Consider the following 8,805-nt stretch of genomic DNA (forward strand, 5'->3'; position numbering starts at 1 on the left):
AGCCATTTATTTAGGCAGCAAGCAGCCCTTTAAATATACAAATCCCAGGCAGATTAGGCTGGAATAGGCAGAGCAGGGATTAGGGGCTGCGTTCCCAGCGCCTGCGTGTGCGAGGGCTGTGTGCGTGCTGCTGTGAGTGTGTGTTGGGTGACTTTAAAATGGAATAAACCACATTTAGCAGCTAGGTAGCTATGGAAACATCACCAAAATTGTTCTCCCACCTTTCTGCCGCACTGCTTTCCGCAGCCCTGCAAATGCTGTCAGGGGAGGGCTGAACATTGTTTCTTATAAATAATAGAATGTAAAGAGCTACAGGAAGAATCATTGCATTAGGATTGTGGAGTGGGGATAGTTCAGGGGGAAAATCGTCCAGCAGCTCTAATATTAGTTTCTGATGATATAGCAATGATAAGGGACTTAATTTTTTTGTCTGCTTTTTTGCAGTTTATGGAAGGTTGCAGGCTGAGGAGATGCATTGTGGTGTGTGTACCCATGGGGGGTGTGCGTGTGTGTGTGTGTATGTACATAAATATATGTGCAAAACATCCTCCAAAAGGGTGAGCATAAACAGGAATATTGCAACAGCAGTTCTGGGGTTCAAAAGATGAGGATTTCACCTGCTTCCTAGCTTTTCCTGCATGCCACAAACACAAGCAGAGGCAATTCCAGCTCTGTGGCCCCGCTCTGCCCCAGCCGGGCTCCCCAGTTTCCCTCCTGACCTATGGATTTGCAGCTAATCCTGCCCATGGCCCTGCTGGAGCGCTGCCAATCTTGTTGAGGTATTTAGAGGCTGAGAAGACTGGTTATATATCACAGCTGATTTTAAAGAGGCTTTAAACCTGGGAATTAAATTCCAGCCCACCAGACTCAACCAGAAAATGCTCAGCTGTTTTCGCTGGGGTCAGAATTTAATCCTTGAGATTTTCCAGGGCTGAGGAGGGAGGCTGAGTCCATTTAAGTCTCCCAGGGTTGAGGTCTGTGCTCTGGTGCAGCCCAGGTGACAGTGTGATGTCCCATGGCACATTCCTGCTACCTCCAAGCAGGAGGGGCTGGCTGGGAATGTCCAGGACAAGGACAGGGAGCAGTGTGGGGCTTGCTGTCCTACATCAGGAGTGCCCTGATGTCCCCTCATTGCTCTGGGTTTTGGGTGCTGCCACAGGTCCAAAGTGCCAAATGGATAACCCAAGTCTGAGGTCTCTATCCAGCACCATAGCAGGAACCCTCCAGCTCCACATCTGCCTCCTCCAAGCCACTTTCTTCCTGTTTTTCGCTCCTTCAGTCTCTCAGATCAAGGTCTCCTGTCCCCTGAGGTCCTGCTGCTACCCCAGGTAGCTGTGCTTTCCTCTCACACCTTTCCAGGGGCCTGAGACAGGGACACCAGGACTGCTCCCAGCACCCACCAGCTGCTCCAGGATGGATCCAGTGGCACCGTGGCAGGCTCTTTGTGGATATTCCTGCTGACATTCCCAGGAGTGCCCTGTGGTGCCTCTCCAGTCTCCTCCCGGAAGGCTGACAGCTTGTTTGGACCACGCAGGTGCAGCTCCTGTTGGTTTTCTCCATGTGCATTTGCCAATAATCAATCAGCTGGACTCCATGATCCCTGTGGGTCCCTTCCAGCTCAGGATATTCCATGGTTCTACATCATCCCGAGCCCTCATTATGCCACAAAACCTCTCTGCAATTACCTTTTGCTGGCCCTGTCCTGAGCAGTGCCATGTCCTGGCAAATTTCATTTTTCTGCCTGTTCCCTTTCTGACATTTTTTGTGCACAAGGCAGCAAAATCCCTGCCACACATCCCTGGAGGGCTTTACCTGTAATTCCTACCTCCAGTGCAAAGGGATCTTTGCTTCTCAGACTGCACTGGAGAGGGTTCTTGGTTCACAACTTCACTCCTGGAAACTCTGAAAGTCTTTTTGGAGGGCTCAGAGAAGAGTTAAGTGCTCAAAGTGTTCTGAGCCTGTACAAACCCTGGTTCATGCCAGGACCATGAAAAGTCAACCCTCTCCTCCTCATCTTGACGTGTTCTCATGTGTTTCCCCATCCCTCTGTCCCCTCCAAGCCCAGCAAAGACATAAAATCATGCCTTGCCTTCACATTTGGGGTCTGGTCTCTTGGCTAAAGCTCCCTAGAGAAGCAAGACTTGGATTTCACACCCCACCACAGCACAGGGGGGAGGGAGAAGCTTCTTCTATGCCTGCCCTACATCCCTGACCCTTCAATGTGACCCCCAGACTCCCCCTGGATGGGAAACTCTGCCAGCACTGAGACTGCAGCTGGAAGGCACCTTGCTTTGGGGTTGCCCAGGACTCCAAGAACTCCATAAAGTGCAGGAATCCCACCAGCCCTCAGCAGGGCTGCTCAGCTTGCAGGGCTCTCCTGCAGGGAGACAAAGGAGTTGGACGCTGAAGGACACACGGAGCATTTCAGGCAAGATTTGCCTCTGTGCATTTTCCTGTCTATGTCCAAGAAAATTCACCTGGAGCCCCACTGGAACATGTGGAGGGGCACCAGGCCCTCTGGAGGCTGAATGAACATTCTTTAGGCAGGATGAGTGATCCTAGGAAGTTCTGGCTTTCTCCTCTTCCAGGGTTTCCCTGGTTTTCCCGGGGGAAACCAGGCCAGCCAGCTCAGCACAGGAACCAGCCTGAAAAGGTGATGCCAGGAGAAAACTCCGCAGAAATTGCAAACCCCTCCCTCCCAGCCCTGAGGAGCCTCTTCCACAGTTCGCAGCAAGGTGTCAACTACGCCCGTGGATGCCTGAAGGTGTTTTCACACCCAGCTACAGGGACAGAAGAGCTGGCAGGGACTGTCCATTCTCCATCCCCTGCAGCAGCTGGAGAATGTGGCTCCCACCAGAGCCCCTTAGCAGGGATGCCTCTGCCAGGGAGGGAGGGGAGAAGGGGAGGAAGCAGCATCTCTGGCAAGATCCAGAGTTAATCCTGCTGATTAACGATGGCAGAGGCTTTGGAGGCAGCCTCAGTGGCTGTCCAGCCAGCCTTGGGACAGCGCCCGCTCTGGGATGAGGCCCTTCCCCAGATATTGGATTTGCCAGGCACGGAAGCAGCAGTGCCAGCTTCTTCCTCCTGCCCAGTCACATCACAGCCCACTCTGCCCTTCTGCATCCAGGGATTGGGAGCAGCTCCCTCTCCAGCCCAGAGTGGTGCTGCTTTAACAATCAGAAGGATGGAAAAACAAAACCCTTTATTGTCTATTGTTAAACTTTACTGTCTAATGTTTTAATAAACAGTCAGGCTCTTCCTCCGATCATTAAATCTGCAGTAAAGCAGAATGGAAACCGGTTTGTGAGATTCTATCTGCATCACTACCACACAAATGGGAGGTCCTGGCAGCTGCAAACAGCTACTCCCAGTTCCATGGCTTCCTGCCCACCCTGAGCTCTGGCTCTGCTGCGGGTCTGGGAGAGGTGCAGCTCATCCTTCCTCACGGGAGATGGGCACAGCCAGACCTCTCCAGGGCCCTCCCCGCTCCATCCACTGAGCTCCACCTCACTGGGGAGAAGATAGTGCTGAGGTGATGTTCTGCTCCTAAGAAGGAGCAGGAATTCCTCCTGAAGAGGGCCAACGGGAACACCACCTTGAAATGGTTTCAGACAGGGGAGCAGCTGATTCCTGAATTTTGACAATTGGAAGCATTTCAGTGGCAGCAGTTTTCCATGTTCAGTGGTCAGGGACACGTTTTAAATTGGAAATTATTTCCTGTTGTGCCCACGGAATCACAGAGGAACTGGAAAATCCTCTGGATGGGAACTGAACCAGCTACAGATATAGGCTTAAAAACAGAAATAATGAAATCCCCGGGGTTTGGGGTGACAGGGATGGGGAATGTCATCCTACAGGTGGCAGCAAGCCGAGGGTCACCCTGCAGCAGCAGCTCTAAAGCTGGGTCCCTGCTCAAGTGCCTGGAGAAACTTAATCCCTTTGTTATCTCTGAGATGATCCCTGTTTGCTTGAAAGCATTAACACCCTCTAATCTTTGTTTTTCCAGGAATCCCCAGGCCCCAGCTGCTGGCCTTGTAGACCTGAACATGAGCAGTGCTGGTGGTCCCTCACACTCACTCCGAGCAGGATGAACTTCCAAACACCTTCCAAAAGTTCTTTCTGGCTTTTCCTCTGAAGGAAGCAATGCCCACCCCACCAGCCGTCCCCACAGCAATTTTAATGGCTCACAGTTGTTGCAGCAGCTTTCATTGTCAGCAGCGAGGGTTCATCTCCTCGGGGGTGGCTCTGTCGGCAGCAGATCCCAGATTTCCTGCTCACCACCATTTGTGGGCTGTTCCAACCGTTGGGACAGTCATAAAATTATCAGCACATTATCCCTGGGCAATGACTTGTAATTGTCTCTTTTTATTACTCAATAAACAGTTTGAGTAACCAAGCCCCGGAGTGAGAGTAGGAACTCACTCACTACTTACAGTAATGCAGAGAGAGAGGTGAAGGAACAGTGGAAGGTACCAAAAAAGCCCAGGAAGGAGAGCATTTTGTTAGATTTATTTTAGTAATTAATGGAAAATGTGGTGTGGGACACTCAGAGGGGAATGGGGAAAAAGAGGCACAACCTTAAGAAGACCTGCAAGGGAAAGTTGCTGGAATAAATATCCTTGATAACAGCTCCAGCAGCTCACAGCCTAGTTTTCCATCCCTTGGTCCCAAATGTCAATATTCCCTTGTGAACACGCCCGGGGAGCCTCGGGAAAGAAAAATACAGCAGTTAGCTGGCACAGTACAGCTCCAGTCATTGCAGCTCTATTAGAGCCATATATTCCCAGCTGCAGCCATATATTCCCAGGCATCGCCGGGAAAAGGGGCTGTGATGGAGGAAGGAGATCGTTCCAAATGAAAAAGAGATGCAGTTTTCACAGAGCGAGAACTACTCCTAAATCTAAGCCTAATTGAATTATAAATAGCCTGGGTGCTTTCTTTCCATCCACAATCTCGTTAAACTTCCAAATATATGGATATATAATCCCACGTTTTCTAAACATTTCTATTCAACTTTCAGTTCCAATGTGATGTTTTATATTTCAAAGTTGACTTATTCTGAGGAGGAAAAAAAAATTAGCTGAGTTCCCCCAATCAAAATGCTTCACTCCAGGATGAATGAAATGTTGGGAGGGATTTTTTTGCCTCTTTTTCCAAAGGAATGTATTCCTCACTGGGAACTACCTGAACGGATTTTATTCATTCATTCAGCCCAGTTGAGGCAAGGAACAGAAAAAAGCCCACCCTCCACCCGATTTGCACAGCAATGATTTCCAGCCTGCTTTCACATTTCAAATTAAGCTATCCAATCTATGCCATGGATTTGGGATACAGGAATTTCAGGGGGAACTAGGGATTGATAAATTGAGTAATGGGTTGTGTCTGAAACAATGGTTTCTTGGGGAACTATCTCTAGCAAAAGAACTGTCCAGAGTGTGCTCTGTCCTGCTGGACATGGATTTCTCCTGATTCCCACCGCTGCAGCTCACTGTCAGCTTTGGAAATGAAAGGAGTGGAGATTTTGTCGTACACACTGGTCTGACAGGCCAATCTCCAGAAGAATTAGGTTTAAATTGGATACTGGAATAAATCCTTCCCTGTGAGGGTGGGGAGGGCTGGCACAGAGTGCCCAGAGAAGCTGTGGCTGTCCCTGTATCCCTGGAAGTGTCCAAGGCCAGGCTGGATGGGGCTTGGAGCAGCCTGGGACAGTGGAAGGGGCTGGAATGGGATGAGTTTTAAGGCCCCTCCAAGCCAAACAATCCTGGGATTCTATGAATCCACGCCCAGGCTGTGTCACTGGAAGGTCTGGGAAGGATGACACAGCGGGAGGCTTTTATGAGATTTTTTAATTTTTAAATTTTTTGAGCTTTCCTGATGCCATCCTTCTATTCTGCAACAGTGTTGGGCTGGAGAGGAAAAAAAACAAACCTCCATTTGGATTCCGATTTGCACTTGTCAGAGCTTTTGCTCCAGGCTGCCTGGAGGCTGTTGGACAACTCTGTGCTCTCACCAGGTTTCCTTGACAATGCCGACAGGATTTTGTTTCCAGAGCCAGACTGGGAAGCACAGATCCCACAGCAGCCCTGCAAACCACCCTCAGCTGAGGAGTCAGTCCCCAGCACGTGGGATGCAGTGGGATCTGTGCTGTTTGCAGAGCTCGGAGCTCCCACCTTGCCCAAACTTTTCACCAAGCGCTCCACAACCAGGGCAGGAGGCGCTAGCAGGGAGCTCCCGATTGCCCGCAGGGATCACAGGGATCAGGGAATGCTGCGAGATCCCAGGGAAGGTCAGGGTGACCAGGGCATCTCCAAATGAGCAGCCATTCCACTGGGACTTGGAGCTAATTTATCCCGAGGGAAGGCTGGTTGTTCACGGCCTCTTGAAGGGTTTCTGATGGAGCTGAAGAAAGGGTGGCAATTCCTCTGCACACCGACCCCCAGGATTATTCATTCCCCTCTGGAATGAAAACTAAAGCTTCTTGCAGGAGGGGACAGGCAGCAGCACAGATGCTCCAGATTTGAATCCTTGTTGCCTGAGGCAGACAGAGGCCAACCCTGGCCACCAGGAATGACACCTGGGATGTCCCAGGGTATTCCCCCAGCTTGCTGCCACTCCAGGTGGGCACTAAACCCTCTGGGGATGCTGCATCACACCTGCAGCTCCTGCACAGCTGCTCAGTCCCTGTCACTGGTACCAACCAGCACAGCCAGGTGCCTGCACTCCCTCCCAAAAATACCAAATAAAGGGTATTTTAGAAACAGAAAATCCTCTAATTCAGGCAAAAGTGTTTCTCCTCACTCCACTACCATCCAGACCCCCTGGATTTGGAAAGCAGCTGCATCACTGGGGGCTTGCCAGACCCTTGGCTCGCCAATTACTGAAACCAGAAATATCATAAATAAGCTGATCTTTACTTCTTTCCCTTTCCCAATCCTTCTTTAAACATCCCTGTGAGACCACGAACCTGAGACACACCTGGGCTCTGCTCACCTCCAGGCACTTCAGTGTGCTTCCGCTTGGACATCATTCCCTGCCTTGGGAACAGGAGGTTCCTCAAGACCTTTTGGAGACCTGAGGACATAGAAGAGTTGGTCAAAAGGAGAAAGCCCACTGAAAAATCGAGGACATGAGGTTTACAGAGAGCTTCAATCTGAACAGCCAGATCTGGGAGGCTTCAGAAAGCCAGAAGTTTGGGACTGGGAAGCAGTTATTTCCTCCTGGGAAGCCTGGTGAGTCATGCTCCTCTCCCAAACCACCAGCCCAGGCAGAGCTGTGCATCCATTTTAATCCATTCCCAAATGTTCTGCAGGATGGAGAGAGTTTAACCCCCTAAAACCCCAGGTGAGGGGATCATAGCCCTGCAGAAGGGAGGATGCTCCATGCAGGAATCACCTCAGGAGCATCCAGCCCCAGGGCTCTGCTTCAGACACAGCACCTGACTCCAAACACGAGCAAAGACAAAACTGAGGCTCAGACAGAGCAGCAAAATAAATCAGTGACAGAATCTCCAAAAGAGACAAATGAAGTTGGAATTCGTCCTTGTTTATTTTAATGTTTGGAATGTTTTCCAGGTGATTTATGCCCCCACTTCAATGTGTTTCTCTCTCTTTGTCTCTTTCTTTCCCTCCCTTCACTTTTTTCCTTCTTTAAAACAGGGCAAAAAAATAATATTTGGGAGTTAATTGGTTTTCCAGGCTTGGCAGCCAGACACTGTAATTGATCTCCAAAGAGATGGATTTGTCGGTGGGCTGGGCATGAATTTGACAACAAGGCAAGGAAAGGAAGAAATATTTCCCTTTGCACATCGAGAAAAAGGGGGATCACCCTGACAGAGCCAACACACCGGGGCCAAGGCCCTCCTTTTCCCAGATTTCCAAGTTAAATAGTGCTTGGTGCTTTGGGCCCCTTCCAGTAAGAGAGAAGGGAGATTTGAGCTGACTGGGAAAATCCCCTCGTTTAGAACTACATCTCAGATGACATTTTTGGCTTTTCTTTTATCCCAACTTTTCAAAGGTCCACATGGGAAAATGCCTGTTTGCCTTTAATGTGTGACCTGGACACTCCTTGCCTTTCCATTCTCTCTGCTGCTTTGTCCTGCCTTGGAAGTCTTTTATCCCTGGGTACCTCAAGCAAGATCCCTGTAACTGCAGCTCCTGCCACCCCACACATCCCCAGTCAGAACTGCTCCTCACCTTGGACCACACCTCACCCCAAATCCCACATCTCTCCCCAAAAGACTGGTGCCACCCTAAACCTCCAGGAGTTTCTTGTGCTGTTTGCACTATGAAGAGAGAGGAACCATGAGCTGGGGGGGACAAGGATGCCCCCAACTCCCCACATCCACCCTGCCCCACCAAACCAAGTTCCCACTGTTGGGCAGAAGGCTCCTGGGCAGCACAACAAACCTGGACCACGCACATTCTGTTGGAGCAAAGAAATCCATATTCTGGTCAGGCAAGAGGCCTGATCCTGCTGCTCCAGAGGGAGCTCTCCCGGAGGGTTCTGTGCCTGAAGGCACCTCCCTAAACCTGCCAGAGTCCCCTGCTCCCCGCTCCCAGCCCGCAGCAGATGGCAAGCAGCCGTTCCCGACAGACGTTCCGGCAGCTCCCGCAGGGAATCCAGGCTCCCACTGATCTCTGCAGGTAAACCCACCGGGGAATTTGGTGCAAAAAGCACAGAGCAACAGATTTCCCAGAGCCAGCCCCGGGGTTTAGCGTTATCTGTCTCCACAGGGGCTGAGCAAGGCACTCCCGGGTTTGTGGCCACGCTGCAGCAGGGCAAGAGCTGGTTCCTGGGAAGGGAATC

At 50.7% G+C, this 8,805-nt stretch overlaps 1 long non-coding RNA gene across 2 annotated transcripts; it reads right to left on the minus strand.

The window, feature by feature from the left end:
* Positions 1-4,493: 4,493 nt before the first annotated feature.
* LOC147651212 (uncharacterized) lies at positions 4,494-7,071 on the minus strand. Of its 2 annotated transcripts, none has more exons than XR_015274301.1 (2): positions 6,991-7,071; positions 4,494-4,706 (listed from the first exon to the last, which is right to left on the minus strand). It is a non-coding gene; the product is annotated as an uncharacterized LOC147651212 (long non-coding RNA). The 2 variants fall into 2 exon arrangements; XR_015274300.1 differs by having other exon boundaries at positions 6,976-7,071.
* Between the last annotated feature and the right edge of the window lie 1,734 nt (positions 7,072-8,805).

This window comes from Cyanistes caeruleus, chromosome 10 (genome assembly GCF_971803275.1).
Source record: "Cyanistes caeruleus chromosome 10, bCyaCae1.hap1.1, whole genome shotgun sequence".
Classification (NCBI taxonomy): Eukaryota; Metazoa; Chordata; class Aves; order Passeriformes; family Paridae; genus Cyanistes; species Cyanistes caeruleus.